This window comes from Manis javanica, chromosome X, assembly GCF_040802235.1.
Source record: "Manis javanica isolate MJ-LG chromosome X, MJ_LKY, whole genome shotgun sequence".
NCBI lineage: Eukaryota > Metazoa > Chordata > Mammalia > Pholidota > Manidae > Manis > Manis javanica.
In genome coordinates, this window is record NC_133174.1 from 61,778,064 (window position 1) to 61,794,924 (window position 16,861).

Below are 16,861 nucleotides of genomic sequence, written 5' to 3' on the forward strand. Positions count from 1 at the left end.
TTCCTTAGTGACTGAAGCCTATTGTATATGGCTCATAGTGTTTGTTCCCAGCCCAGTTTTTGCTATAAACCTGGATCACTTCAATAGCCATGTAAATAACCATCTGACATCGTAGCTTCACAGGTTATCTTGACCACTCCTGTTTTCAAATCTTAACATTTCAAAATCCACTGATCATAGACCCTATCATGCCAGTTTTCCAAGTATTCAAAATCAATCTCATTAACTCTAAGGCCTCTTTTTGTTCACAGAATCTGAGCTCTCTTCTGATCTAACTTCCTTCCATATAGCCTGGATTCTCAAGTCCATACTGTGTAACTCCTCTCTTGCTATCTGTCCACCCCTCAATCAAGGTGAGTCCAAGGCAACCAAATGTTACTTGTGACCCTGGCCCAAGACCACTTTAAATTTTCCTGAGCTTCAGTTCAAGTTTCCAACTAGGTTCTCCCTTTGATATACCATGAGTTCTTCTGTTAATGGTTCCACTTCGGCCTGTAGGCCTGAATATTTCTTTAGAGACTGCTTTTTCCTCTATAATCTTGTCCCTGGTGCACTTCATCTCCATCATGCTCCTCTACAAATCTTCAGGTACTTCTCCTAACTCCTTTTCCTATCTCTATGCTCCACTGGAAAGCTAATTCCTTTTATCTAAGACTGAAGCTCCACCCATGTTATAGAGCCATAGGTTTCACCCTCCCGCCACTACGTGCACCATCTTTCAGGATCTTGTTCCATCTGTTTTCATCTCTGTCTCCCACATCTACGATTCCCTTCTCAGTCCTTTGTGCTGTGCAATCTGCAATGACACTCAATTTTATCCCATATTAAAAGGAGTGTATATGACTCATGCTAGGGCCCTCATGGCATGATTTTACTTGTACTCTAGTTGTCACATCTTCTAACACAAAGAAGGCTTCTCCTAGCACAATGATTAATCACACTAAATAAGAAAAAGGAAACATGAGCTGGTTGAGTGGTGAATAGGAAGTGGAGGCATATCTGTCAGTGTATGTTAAGAGGACAGCTGAAGTAAAGTTGAAACGGGAAAATTGAATAGAAGCCACAGAAGCAAACCCCACACTGTCAGGTAATGTTTCTGCTCAATGATCACCATGGTCCTACCCAAGGAGCAACTGGCAGTACTTGTAGTAGCAGCAGTGGCAGCCTCGCAACATCTTCAAGCAGCCAAGACTAAAATACAGGGTCTAAAAACACAGTATTTCATGGAAAACACAGTATTAAATATGACATATATGTGGCACTTGGGCTGCTACTCCCTCCTCTCCCACCCTCACCAAGCATCACCAGCATTCACACTGAGCTGAGACCTGGCTTCAGAATTTTTATAGATAACCAAGGCAGCCACTGTAAATCAACTGGAGATGGTATTTGATGTATATTTGCTATCCTCTCATTATACAGCAAGGTCCACGGCAAAAGAATTAGCAGAAAGGAGGAGGAAGTTTCAGGAAAAAGCATACTGAAGACAGCTTGGATGTTGTAGGCAACTGGTGGGGACAAGCTGAGCCCATGGAGATCACAGAGCAGGTGCCCAATTAATGTCTGTTGATGATTCATTTTTTCATTCAACAAACATTTAATGAGACCTACAATGTGCACTTGATTAGGCACTGTGAATACAAAGGCACTGTCCTTGCTCGTAAGGAATTTAGTCTGATAGATGAGAACCATAGACACGGACAATGATAATACAACCTGATAAGTGCTAGGACACTTAGCAGGTTGTATTATATCCATCCGAGTAGGATTTCTTCAGAAGAGCACAACTCCAGGTTGCTGTTGGATCCATGAAGTCCTCCCAGCCACCAGGGCCTGCTGTTGTTTCTGTCATGCGTCGAGTATCCAGGAACTAACAATGATAGCTGTAATTTACAGTGTTCACAGAAAACACTTTACAAATATCCTCGTATAAGCCCTTAAAATTAATTATTATATCAGATGAAGACACTGTGGTTCAGTGAGGTTAACTGACATGGCTTAGATCACACAGCTATCAAATAGATGAGTCAGGTTTTAAATCCAGTTTTGACGAACTACAAAGCATTTTCTACTTTTCAGAGATAACCTTTATTCAAGTATAATGCAACTTTTAACAGTTTTCTATTTGGAAAAAAAAAGCAAAGGCAAAAGATTAGTGATCAGGGCACATACACACAATTCATCTGGTTTCCCAACCTATTTGACAGAAAAAAAAAAGGCAGAGAAGTGGCTTCACACTTATATACCATTGAAAACCTTAGGGTCACTTAGTTTTTCTTACTTTCTCACACTCCGACATCCTCATTCATGATGTAAAATATAAATAACTCGAGTTAACTATCTTCTTTTAATCCATGTCATGGTCTCCATTCATTATCAGCAACAAATATAGTTGATTTGGCACTTATCATATTCCAGACTCTTTTAAGAAATTTACATATAAATTCCATTAAATCTTTATATTTCCCTTCCCCCCAAATCAGTGCAAAAAAGGTTATTACCCCTATTTTACATAAAAGGAAATAAAGTCCCAGCAAGGTGAAAAACCATGAACAAGATCACGTTGGTAAGTGTAGAGCAGATTTGAACCCAGGCTATCTAGTCCTGACACTCAAACTCTCACTGTACTGCCTTCATGCCCTACACAGGACTTTTTTTCCCAACCCTTCTCCACCCTACTGCCCTTCAGGATGGCTAGTAACATAAGGTCCACTGAAAATACATGTCTAAATATGACCTCCCATCAATAATTGTAGTCACAGAAAGCCATTCTCTGAATCAGTTTCACAAAGAATGTTGTATTTATATTACATTGAGAAAAGAGAAAATAAACATTGAATGTTTAAATTTTCAATTATTGAACATATTTTGCTTGGAAGTGTAGCCATGAACATTCTTAAATCCCTCTGCAAAATAAAGTAATTGAGACAATAATAACTAAGGCCATTTTTTCCCAACAGGCACATGAAAAGATGCTGCACATCGCTAATTATCAGGGAAATGCAAATTAAAACCACAATGAGATATTACCTCATACCAGTTAGGATGGCCAACATCGAAAAGACTAGGAATACAAATGCTGGTGAGGATGCGGAGAAAGGGGAACCCTCCTATACTGCTGGTGGGAATATAAATTAGTTCAACCATTGTGGAAAGCAATATGGAGGTTCCTCGAAAAACTAAAAATAGAAATACCATTTGACCCAGGAATTCCACTCCTAGGAATTTACCCAAAGAAAACAACTTCTCAGATTCAAGAGAATATATGCACCCCTATGTTTATTGCAGCACTGTTTGCAATGGCCAGGATATAGAAGCAACCTGGATGTCCATAGGTAGATGAATGGATAGGAAAGATGTGGTGCATGTGCATAGTGGAATACTGCTCAGCCCTAGGAAGGAAACAAATCCTGCCATTTGCAGCGGCATGGATGGAGCTGGAGGGTATTGTGCTTGGTGGGGTGGGTCAGGTGGAGAAAGACAAGTGCCAGGTGATTTCCCTCATTTGTGGAGTATAACAGCGAAGCAGGGCTGAAGGAACAAAATAGCAGCAGACGCACAGACTCCCAAGAAGGGACTAGCGGTTACCAAAGGGGAGGGATGGGGGAGGGCGGGTGGGGAGTGAGGGAGAAGGGGATTGTGGGGCATCATGACTGGTGCACATGGTGTGTGTGGGGTCACGGTAAAGACAGTGTAGCTCAGAGAAGACAAACAGGGACTCTGTGGCGTCTTACTACACTGATGGACAGTGACTGCAATGGGGTATGGGGGGGGTGACTCGATAATCAGGGCGAATGTCATAACCACATTGTTTTTCTTGTGAAACCTTCATAAAAGTGTGTATCACTGATACCTTAATTAAAAAAAAAAAGAAACTAAGGCCATTTCTTCCCTGAATGGGCTTTAGATATAAAAACTCCAGTTTTGGTAAAAAGTCCTTTGGGAGACATGTGACAGTGACAGTAGGCCTACTACTTATGAGAAGGACAAGGAACTTAGTAATACTCTAAGAGGTCTGCAGCTGTTTGGATGTCTTCCTGAAATCAACATTTCATATACGACTGCCACCCCAAAAAGAAACTAGCAAAAATTTATGCAGCCAAGATCTAGTCCAGAAGGAACCAAAGTAACACGCATTCAGAGAACACGAGAGGGTCTTTCAAGGCCATGGATAGGGGTGGGGGCGTGCACATTTACCAAAGTCTGAAAGCCTTGATTTTTCTCTCTTTACCACCTTAATTTTCCCATATTCTATTATATCTGTTTTTATGATCTCTTATTAAGAAGGTATCCCTGCTTCTACACTCCCATTCTTCCTGGCCTTAGATCATTTATCATCTTAACTACTACTGTGTCCTAATCTCCCTGTCCAGGTTTGAAAATCTTCCAGAACATACTCCATACTGCTGCCAGAGTGGCCATATTAAAAGTATACCCTTCTTAAAACATTCAAAATGAAATCCAAATTTCATGCCATACTATATAAGGATCTAGTCGCAGCCTACATTTCCAGCCTAATTTCAGGAATTGTCATTCCCACATTTCAACAATTTCCAATGTCCATGCCCTTGCTTAAAAGGTCCTTCCCTCTGTTTTCTGCCTGGCCAAACTTTACTTCTTTTAAGAATCAACTAAAGCATTGATTGATTCCTCCAACCTCTGGCATCTCAGACTCTGTCAAATGGTTTCTCTTCTGAAACCCACGGTACCTTGTACATACCTCCATTGTAGAGCATACCATACTGCTGTAAACATCTGTGTACATGTTGAACTCTCTCATTAGACTGAGAACTCCTTGAGGGCAGGGACTGTGTCTAATTCATCTCCATATCCCCATCACCCAGCATAGTGCCTGGCAGCTCAAAAGGCAGCAGAGAGAAGCTGAAGATGTAGAAGAGAGAACAATAACGCGATATTCTTGAGTTGGGGCACAATACAAATATGCTGAATAAATTGAAGCTGTAGAAGAAGAAATTTCAGCTCAGTATTACAAAGAGTCTTGAAAAAAGAGACAAGTTCACTCAGGAAGGTGTTCCCCATCCGCAAGTGCAGTTAGTTACCCAAGGCAAGACAATTTGTTGGGTTTGAATTAGGTTCAAAATAAGCTGTTTTGGATGAGTCTTTTACATTCCTTCTATCTTTCAGGCTCTCAGTCTACAACCTATGCCATAAAGACAGCCATTGTCTGAGCCTATGAGTCAGTCCCGTGAGTGAATGGTGGCTCCCAAAGTGTAGGCAAGGGCTGAGACCTCACTCCCATCCATTCTAGACTGATGGCAAGCTTAAAACATAACCCATTCTTTGGTGGCCTGATTCCCATGTGACCCTTGAACCTGAGCTGAAAGTACTCTAAATGCTGTCAAGGCCACCAAGGACCTCATGATGCAAAATACTTTCTACAACCTGCCACCTAGCCTTAGATTTCCTGGTTAAATCTTTTGTGCTTTTGATCAGTTTGTTAAAATGCCCCTTAATCTAAGGTCGTAAGCTGTCATCAAGTGTATACTAAAGGTTGGATAAAATCAATGCAATCCTTCTGTATCCCATGAAATAATTTAGTCTGACGTTCCTCTTCCCCCAACAACAACAAAAAAAGAATGCCTCAAAATGTCCTGATTTTTAATTCTGGTACTCAGTTTTCCCAACTGCAAAATATAGAGGTTGTATTGAATGGTCTCCCTGATCCCCTTTATTCCAGAGGAACCAGTTTCTTACCTTTCACTTATAAAGTAGATGTGTGAATCTATCCTTGTAATTTCACCAGATTTTTATAAGGTTCAAATAAAACCATATTTTTTCAAAGGCTTCTAAATGATAACAGGCTATACAAATGTAAGGAATTACTATTGCAAATTAAGACACACAAGAGGAAAGGGGTCTTAGAAGTATGCTCTGCCATTAATTAGAGGAGTTATCTTAGCAAAGTTACTCTACGTCTCTGGGATGCCTCAGAGCGTTGTGGTGATGACTAAGTGGGAGCATGTGAAGTAAGCACACAATAAAAATCAGTTTCTTTTGACTTGATTTAGATAGACTCTCAGGAATAAATATGATCTTCAAATGCATGTAATCTAACCTCTCTTTCCATGCAGGGAGATTCTCAAATTCCATCCCAAGTGGTCATACAAACCACTGAATCACTTCCAAAAGTTATATTCATCTTTGGACAGTTCTTAAATCTGTTTCTCCACTAACTAGAACTGCCTTCAAAAGTAGCACAACCCAACTATCCCTGACACCATAAAAGATATGAATAGATCATCAAACCCTCCATTTTGGAGGAGCTGTCTCCCACAGTCTAAACAGCTCTAATTCCTGTGGTGCCTCTCATAGAATCTAAGTTTGAATTCCTTTTTATATCCTGTTGTTCTCCTCTCAGAGAGTTGCTCTTAAGCTAGAATCAAAATTAAGGATTCTTACCTCTATGATTCTAAGCTTTTGTAGTGAGAACACAACCAGTTGGCTCTATACTGCAGGGTTTGGAGGACTTCAATGGGCAAATACCCTGTAAACAAAAGCACTAATTTCCAGAAGCTTGCAGTATGGAGGAAGCACTTCTAAATGGGAAAAGGGGAGGGTCAAAGGGATGCTAACAGCACTAAAAATAAATGGCTTACCAAATAGTAACATTAGCCGTCAGTTCTGTACTTACTAAAACAGGGATATGGAATATTGTAAATAATGTGGATCCTAGGGCCATCTGCAAGAAATAGTAACATCATGTCCAAAAAAATATATTTTGTATGACCTTCTATGCTTACAAGTCTAGTCTCTTTAGATGACATCTGCACTTTGCCACAATAATCCCAGTTCCAAAGGCATCTGCCTATTTCTTTCAGAAACTCAGGGAAAATACTGAAGATAATAAATGAAAAAGACACATACATACACAATACTGAAGACATAAATAAAAAAACATACCACATTCATGTATGAAGTTATAAAGATTATAGCTCTCCAAAAATTAATCTATATATTCCATTCCATTCCGTTTGCAATTCCAATGGTACATGTGGTAAGAACTTGGCAAGTTGTTTTTACAGGTCTCCTGGAAGAATAAGTACAAGAGAATAAAGAAAATTAAAAAAAAAAAAGAATGCAGGACTTGCCCTCCTAGATAAATTTGTTGTAAAAAACTAGGCACATAGGAAAGGACAACAGCAATATTGTCTAATCACAATGCAACACACCCTTTATTTTTTCGTTTAGTTCAAACCAGAAATCCTCAACATGCAGCATCATAGTAAATAACTATTGGATTAAAACAGAAATGTAAATTATAATCAAACATATTTAGCAAACAAGAAAGCAAGAACACTACTTATGAGATTCAGCCAATACTATACATAAACAAACAAGTTCTATTATAAGATAATGAAAAAGAATTAAACTCAGTAAGGATAACAACATAATGGGAGTTAAACAAAGAAAAGGGGACAGAAAGAATGTGGATAATGGCCAAAAACGTGCCAAATTTCATGAAAAAATGATAATCTGTTACATGCAGGATCAATGTACACCAAAAAGGATAAACTCAAAGACATTCAAATCTAGACTTAAGATTGTTAAATTGTCAAACTGACTTCACAACCTTGAATGAAGCAAGAGAAAAACTCATCATGTACAATGTATCCTCAACAAGCTAAAACCAACATCTCATCATAAACAACAGACAACAGAAAATAATGGGAAGATATATTCAAACTACTGAGAATATAGGAAAAAGAATGTCAATCGAGAATTCCATATCCAGTAAAATTTCCTTGATAAATGGAGAAATTAGGACTTTCCCAGGTAAACAAAAATTAAAATAATTCAGTGCTAGCAGACATGCCCTATAAGAGATACAAAACGGAGTCATTCATGCAGAAGTGTAAGGACACTAGAGAATAACTCACATGTATCACATGTACATGAAAAATAAAAGGACCAGTAACTACATAAGTACACAGAAAAAAAACAACAAAATCTGCTTACTTGTCATACTTTTCTTCTCATTAACTTAAAGACAGTAGCATAAAGGAATAACTAGAAAATTGTGATGACGTGCCTACACTGTATAGAGATATAATTTGTATTATAATAACAGCACAAAGTAGAGGAGAGGGAACAGAGATACAGTGGAGCAAATTTTGTACCCAACTGAAATTAAGTTGGTATTAATGTGAAATCAGTTATTTTAAGATAAGATTGAAATACCAGAACAACCTTTTTGTACCCAACTGAAATTAAGTTGGTATTAATGTGAAATCAGTTATTTTAAGATAAGATTGAAATACCAGAGCAACCATGAAAGAAAAAACCTCCAAAATACAGTAAAAAAAAACAAGGGAATTTAAAACATACAATTCATCTATATGCTTTCTACAAGACACACATTTTAGATTTAAAGACACAAAAAGTTTGCAAGTAAAAGAATAGAAAAAGACATACCAGGCAGCTACTAAGCAAGAGAGGTGGAGTAGCTATACAAATAAAAAACAGAATTAAGCAAAAAATTGCTACTAGAGGTAAATAAGGATATTTTATTATAATCAAAGGACCAGAATATCAGGAAAATGTAGGAATTATAAACATATAGGCACCTAACAAAAGCACCAAAAATAAGACAAAAATGTTGGAAAAAGAAAAAGATAGATAACTCAGCAATAAGAACTAGAGATATAAATACTATACTTTCAATAATAGAACAACTAGGCAGAAGATCAACAAGGTAATAGAACACTTCAACAATTCTATAAAACCACTTGACCTATTGAACATCGACAGAACATCCTCTCAACTGCAGAATACACATTATCCTCAAATGCACACACAATAGTCTCCAGGATAGATCATATACTAAGACATAAAACAAGTCTCAATAAACTTAGAAGAACTGAAATCATACAAAGCATGTTCTATCACAATGAAATCAGAAAATAATAGAAATTTGGAAAATTAATGGACATTAAACAACAAACTCCTAAATAACCAATGGATCAAAGAAGAAATCACCCAAGTAGAAAATACTTTGAATGAAAATATAAATAGAACATATAAAACTTACAGGATATAACAAAACAGTGCTTACCGACAGAACTGTAGCTAAGTACCTACATTAAAAGTGAAGGTCTCAAGTAAATAAGCAAACTACCTTATGAAATTAGAAAAAGAGGAAACTAAACTGAAATGAATCAGAAAGAAGGAAAATGAGTTGAAAATAAATGAAAGAAATAGAATAGAGAAAATCAAGGAAACGAAATGTGGTTCTTTGAAACAAACAAAAAAAAGTTGTAGCTAAACTAACCATGAAAAAAAGAAATTAAAATAAATATAATGAGAAATAAGAGAGGGGACATATTACCAATTTTACAGAAACAAAAAGAATTACAAGGGAATACTCTCAAAAAGATTATGCCAATTAGATAAATGGACACAACCAAATCTGACTCCGGAAGAAAAACCTGAACAGACCTGTAAAAACAAATTCAGTAATTAATCTACAGAATTCCTACAAAGAAAAGCCAATGAACAGATGACTTCAATGACAATTCTGTGAAACATTTAAGGAAATTAACACCAATCCTTCATATAATATTCCAAAAATTAGAGGAGAAACACTTTCCAACTCATTCTGAGGCAAGAATTAGCCTGATACCAAAACCAGAGATAAAGCAAGAAAACTATGGAGTAAGTTACCTTATGAATATAGACATGCAAATCTCCCAAACACCAGGGAACTAAGCCTAGAAATGAGTATGAAGGACTTTATACCATGCCCAAATGGGATTTCTCTCAGTAAAGCTTAAATTGGTTTAATATTTGAAAAATCAATGAATTTAATACAACATATTTGTAGAATGAATATGAAAAACCTCATATTGACAAATGTATAAAAAGCATTTGACAAATATTATGACAACCATTCATGATTAAAAAACAAACTTAAAGTAGGAACGGAACTTTTTATACTTGACAAAAGGTATCTACAAAAGTTGTACAGCTATCATTGTAATTAATGGTTAAAAAGTAAATGTATTTTCCCTGAGACCAGTAATAATACAAAAAAGATGCTCTTGCCAATACTGCACAGGAGACTATAGCCAGGGTAATTAGGCAGGAAATAGAAGTAAAAATCAATGAGATTGAAAGAATTATCTGTGGTCATAGGAGATATACTCTTATACATAAAAATCCTAAGGAATCTACCAAAAAAAAAAAAAGTCCTACTGTTAAAACTACTGGAACAGAAAGCAATTCTAATGAGTTCAGAAAGGTTGAATACAAGATCAATAGAAAAATAATTTTATTTCTATACACATCAATGAACAATAGAAAATGAAACTGAGAACAATTTTATTTTCAGTATCATAGGAGTAAAATACTTGGAATACATTTTTTAAAAGAAGTAGAAGATTATTTACATTGAATTCATACTGCTGAAGGAAATTGAAGATGACTAAATGGATGGAAAGACATGTTAATGGACTGGGAAAATAGTGAACATGGCAATACTCCACAAAGTGATCTGTAGATTAAATGTGATTACTATCAAAATTCCATATTTTTTATAGCAACTGACAAAATGATCCTAAATTTCATATGGAAACTCAAGGTCCAACAATCATGCAAAAGAACCCAACTGGAAGATTTGTACTTCCAAATTTTAAATTTTACCACAAAGCTACAATAATAAAGACTGTGTGGTCCAGACATAATGATATAAAGATAAATGAAATAGAAATTAAAGACCAAAAATAAACCCTTGCATTTAGGAGCACTGGGTTTTCAATAAGGGTATCAAGTTAATTCAATAGGAATTAGTCTTTTCAACAAATGGTGATGGGAAAACTGTTTATCTGTATCCAAAAGGATAAAGTTGAAACTTCACGTCACACTATATATATGTCAAGTGGATCAGACCACAATATAAGAGCTACAACTTAAGTTAGATAATGGTTTGTTTGTTTGTTATGGTACCAAAATCAAAAGTGACAAAAGAAAAAATAAACTGGATTTCATCAATATTGAAAACTTCTGTAACTGCAAACAATACCATCAAGAAAGTTTAAAGGGAACAGGATGGAATACATGCAAATCACATATCCAATAAGGGTCTATTATCCAGTTATATAAACAACTCTAACAATATGACACAAAGACATATAACCCAATTCTAATGAATAAAGGATTTGAAGACATTTCTCCAAAGAGCTACAATTGGCCAATAAGCACACAAAAAGTTGCACAACACAGAAATACTAGTCAAAACCAGTGAGATATTTCACATCCACTAGGATGACTATTTAAGACTAAAAATTACAAGCGAGAATGGGAGTAAATAGAAATACTCACACTCCATGTTGAGAATGTAAAATGGTGCAGCCACTTTAATAATGCCAATTACTCAAAATGTGAAAGAGCTGTGATATTAAGCAATTCCAATATTAAGTGTATAATCATGGAAATGAAAATATGTTGACATAAAAACTTGTACATGAATGTTTATTGCACCATTATTATTAATAGACAAAAGGCGGGAAACCCAAATATCCTTCAACTGATGAATGTATAAAGTTAGGTTAATGCATAAAGTGGAATATTATTCAGCCATAAGAAGGAATGATATGGATAAACACCCAAAACATCCCAAGTGAAAAAAACTAGACACAAAGGTCACATCTTGTATGATTCCATTGATATGAATGCACAGAATGGACAAAATCCTTAGGATGAAAAGTTAGTTTAGTAGCTGCCCGGGTTGCTGAAAAGGGAAAATCAGGAATGACTACTAATGGATATAGGGCTACATTCTCAGGTGATGAAAATGTTTTACAGTAAGGCAGTAATGATTGTTGTACAACTCCACAAATATATTAAAAGCCTCTGAACTTTACAGGGTGGGTTTTATAGTATATGAATTACATCACAATAAGAGCTATTTTTTAAAAAAGTTATTACATTATTTAAAGTTACTTTGAAAAGTAGAGTTGTTAAGATAAGTGTTGCTACTGACAGGTTGATGATAAACCCATTGACAGGCTGTCCCCAAGTAATGGTTACCGGTATCTTGGCCATAAGTGAAGGTAAAGTATTTGTACCAGCATCAAACTATCCAATATATATAAGCAAAACACATATACAAGAAAGCAAACATTAAAGATAAAGGAGTACCACATGGAGATTAGCCCTACTACTGAAACATTCTCATCCACTAGGAGACATTAAGTTTTTCAGTGACACCATTAAGTGAAAAGATGATCTCATAGTATAGTTGGGCTAAAGAATGACCTAGTAAGAGCAGTAGTAGAGGCAAGATTTTGGAAACAGTCATTAAACAGCCTCAGAAACAGAATAAAGGTACTCCTATATTTGACCGAAGTGGTAAAAGAATCTTTGGACCGTATCTATAATACGAGGGAATTGCTGAGCAAACAACTAGACAGCACATATTTTTAGTAACAAATACAAAACTTGCTAGAAAAGTCCAAGACCTACCAAATATATTTGAATCACCTTGAGGACTACGGTTTAGATTACTACTATTCAACAAAGACAGAGGAAATGGCTGCTCACAATTGTAAGTTCTGGGGTATACTTTTTTGATCAAGAATTAAGTCAACGACAGTATAATAAATTGTGGACTTATGATAGCATAATAAGGCAAGTAACAGTACCTCCAGAGCCACTTCAATAATGGTTGGCAGATTTTAATACCCAGTGTTTTGCTAGTAGACAAAATCCAGACAGTCAACCAGAGGGCAAAAGACTAAGTGGTTAATACTATTAAAATATACCTAGTCTAAATAGCAAGTCTGAACTAAAAGTAAACCCTGAACAGTTATGCACATAAGGCACTATTATATGTTGTCACCCAGGTGATGACATTCAAGTGCGCCATGTCCACAAGATCTCCCCTGGAAAAATAATGAAATTAAAAGTGAGATACAGCTCAAAGTACGTGAAGCAAATATAGCAGTTGCTAGAGAACACCTAAATTAAACCACCACTCATCACTGCATCATATGTATGGACACTGGATTAATAAAAAAAATAAAATGGCAAACAGGGCAAAACTATAGCAACAGTACCTTAACACATACTGTGCGTTTTTGTGCCTTGTCTGCTTATCATAGGACATGTGCTTACAGGGACAATGTTATATTTAACAAAAGCCAGCTTTAGTTGCTACAATATAAGTACACTAAAAGTATATGAAATAATAATACTGAATATTTTGGAATATTAAATTATTTTGGAATATTAAATTAAGCCCTTAACTCCCTCAGACATTTTTTATGTAGAGTAATATACTCCCATGAGGTTGGCTGGTTTTAGGAGAAACATACGATCTTTGGTACTTCATATATAACCATTTATTTTTAACTCGCTAGTGAAAAATTTTAATTTATAGTGATAAGCCAGAGTAACGAACCTAGTAATTAGGGATACTGAATTGAACACTTGTACACCAGCACTATGCTATTATGTACACAAACACCAAAGTCAAACTTTATGAACCACAACCTTTAACTGGACAAAATCAAGAAAAGAAACAAGCGCCTTTGAAGTTCCTCACATGTATTTTTGGCTCACTAGTAGTCATCAGGTTACCCTAACCGTCAGAACCAAATCTGTGATGCAAGCATTGCAAAATAATTTCAAAAGGGCGACGCGCTGTGGAGCAATGCAGTACTACAGGATACGGGGGAAAAAACTATTCATTGTATATTGTGGCAACAAACCTTGAACTACTTCCTGACAACAGACAGGATTACCAAATCGAGGGAAGAAACCGAGTACTATTGGAAAACAGCCACTTTAATATGCTAACAATTTAATTACACTGACCTACTTTAAAAAACGCCTCTCATGTCAGCGAATGTGGAGGTAAAATTAGCAATATTAGAAGCAAACAGCTTCTATCAAGACTAAAATATTTTTTGCTCTAATTAGTTCTATCAGATTGTAACATTAATGAAAGTTTCTTATAACCTAATTTACAATGGGAGTGGTGGTGAACCTAACATCAAAAAGGCTCTGTATTTGGGGAAAATTGAGTAAAGCAGGATTTCCCTTGTGTTTCCTTATTGTTTACTAAACTACACAAAATCTATGTGAACATTTCTTGGAGTATTAAGAGTGAAAACATCACTCTTATGTTACGGAGGACCTATAGTAATTGGCAAGACTACAAATCATATAACAAAAGTGAGCTATAAACAGGAAAATCACACTCCCAATTATATCTGAACCTGCAATAACAAAATCACAATGTCCGCTAAAACCCTGCAGTAGTTGCTATTACTGTAGCAAGTTGGGAATAGTAATTCCTGAAGGGAAATATGCAACCAATACAATTAATACAAACTATGAAGAATTAACTACTGGTGAATTTCCACAATCACTACCCACAGGAATGAACAAAATTTAGATGTAGTGTTAATGGGAAAGGCACTAAAGGTACCAATAGCCTTATTACTACCTTCAAAAGAAAAAATTGGGCATGAAATCCCTACTCATTAGATGTCTAATAAAAGCTCATCATACAATGTATTACTGACTCCGAATGGATGAACCACACCCGACTGGAAAATTGTCGACCAGTTAGACAGCTGGCTTTTGCAAACGGCGGCACCGCGTAAACAGAGGCCCTATGCAAGCGCTATATATAATGGTTGTGTCCACAATACGGCGCCAAATTCCCACCAATCTCATATTTGATTAGTAGTAAATGGCACTGCGGATGACACTCATTTCCAATATTCACGTCAACTTCAAACCATGTAAATTCCCAAGGGGAAAATGTGCCAACTGGGTACCATTAAATGGTATCGAAACAAAGAGAATCAGGCATATATGTATAATGAAATTCACCCATGTGTATTTGCGCCTGTCAAAGGTCCTTCAGAACCAAGTTTAGTATGCAAACTCACCTGCCTATGATCCCGTGCAGGCAAATTACATTATCAACCAGTTACCTAAATCCCAAACAATGCTAAATCTAAAATTTAAAAATACGCCAGCATAAACACTCGCTATCAATTCGAGGATGGGGCAGATGTACTAAAATTATTTGCAAATGACATTAATAGATAACATTAATCTCTCGAAAACATTAGAAAGAATTGTCTTCTGATTTATCTGATTTATAAAGTACAACGCTGGGAGGGCAAATGCACTAGAGAATATTCATGGCAATGTCTTTTTGTCCAAGACTTTAAAAATGACTACCCCCCAAAGTACACGTCAGTAAAGGATAGGGAAGTTGCAGTGAAATTTTTTTTAAGCCTATCGTACTGACCCAGACTCAAGGAATCCAAATGAAATGCAACTGGAAAACACTGAGACCTTGAAGCATGTCACCCCTAAAGGGACGTCGCAGAGTGCACAATTAAGGAACTAATTGTATCATTTTTAAGCCTCCATGCAGTGCCGACATATACATGGTAGAAGAGGTTACTTGGTATGTCAGTAACGATTTAGCGAGACCTATGGAAAAGCATAGCCCAATAGCAAATGGCTACATTATAACAAATTTCAATTAGTGGCTCAGTATTTCAAAGTTGGTCACGAAACCTGTATTTTCACTGGATAACATGATTGTCTTGCCTGTTTGCACAGGATAGACTAGCCCAACTGACCACTTCTAAGCGAAATCAAATGATGCACCTAAAAAGTGTATGGTATATCCCTCTGTATTCACATGAATCAAAGGCCCATGACATCTTTTTTTTAAAGTAGCAAAATTTTACTAGAACCTTACTAAGCGCAAGGTTTGGAACCGAGGTTCTGTACCAGATTGCCAAAATGACAAGACTATATGCAATTACATAGGGAAAATCACTTTCCTTCTCATTTGTCCAGAGAAACCAAAATTGTAAATTCATTACAACCATATCCATGGCAAAATAATCCATTTGCTATGTTTAGCTGCCAGCTGAATGTTAAATCCCACCAGAATAATCAGTTCAGCTAGAAGTGTTACAATACTTTAAGATGCTTATCTTTAGGATAGCACTCCAGAAGTGGCTGTCAGCAATACAGCAGGATTACATATACTTAAAAGGGGCAGATGTTTAATTAGAAAGGGGGTTTCGCTTGGAGCTTTCAACTCAAATATTCCAAAGGTGTTTATCACAAAAAAAGCACTAAATCTTAGCTGCACTACCAACTCTGTATAAACTTAGTAAAATTTTACTATGTCAGAGGCAGAATGCTTGAAACAAATAGTAACAGCTACTAAAGGTACTAACAGAAATTTAACAGGGAAAACATAACTCAGCTCATCAAGGAAGAGTTGAGAACCACAGCATTCAGAAGTTCTTCCATTGGTTAAGACAAAAAGTGCTAGCACTATACTAAAACAGCCTCTTAGCCACTTGCAGGAAAACGACCTGAAAGCCAACGTGTGGATTCTATTGCAAACATATGATTCCCAGAGGGCAGAGACACTACTGGTGGCAAAATTGTATTAGGACTTTTTTGGATATCAAGTATGTCGAAGATAGGCATTAACACTGCTTTGCATTAATGAATTTCACCACCTAAGACTGTTGCCTATTTGTTCAGTGCTGGCAAACTCCCATCCGAAGTTTTGCTTCCTAGCTCACTTGAGGAAACACTTCATCAATGTTGTCATTAGGTGATTCTAATTTTTCTTTAGTCCTAGGGTGCATGATATGGGGCACTTCACAATATGCTGCAGTCCTAGAAAACATCTTTGTATGGATGTTGTCTAGGACAGACTACAGGAAGACCCGTTTCTAGTTCACATGGTCTAGTGCAATGTGGCAATGAAGGTAAACTAACCTTAACTTCCAACGGTGAGAAAAATCTTCTGCAGCACAGCATGGGGCTCCTTTGAATCATTGCAACA